This window comes from Penaeus monodon, chromosome 29 (genome assembly GCF_015228065.2).
Source record: "Penaeus monodon isolate SGIC_2016 chromosome 29, NSTDA_Pmon_1, whole genome shotgun sequence".
NCBI classification, from domain to species: domain Eukaryota; kingdom Metazoa; phylum Arthropoda; class Malacostraca; order Decapoda; family Penaeidae; genus Penaeus; species Penaeus monodon.
In genome coordinates, this window is record NC_051414.1 from 3,888,514 (window position 1) to 3,888,714 (window position 201).

The 201-nt window shown below is 28.9% G+C and overlaps 1 protein-coding gene across 1 annotated transcript in view; it reads right to left on the reverse strand.

Annotated features, from left to right (window-relative positions):
- Nucleotides 1–201, reverse strand: part of LOC119591913 (metabotropic glutamate receptor 3-like) — a gene marked incomplete at its 3' end in the record, with an annotated part of 20,212 nt that overhangs the window by 11,691 nt on the left and 8,320 nt on the right.

The window sequence follows — 201 nt, forward strand, 5'->3', positions numbered from 1 at the left end:
TAAACGTAGGAGAAAGGAGAATGGGGGGAAAAAACCCGTCGTTTTGTATAACACAGATGGAAAACATGATGAATTCATAAACCTCTAGATTAGATACATAAAATGATTAAAAAAAAATACTAAATAGGTTTACGAATAGATGAATAAAAAAGATAAAAAAATGAATTAATCTTTTACTGATTCCTAACCCTCTATTGATGC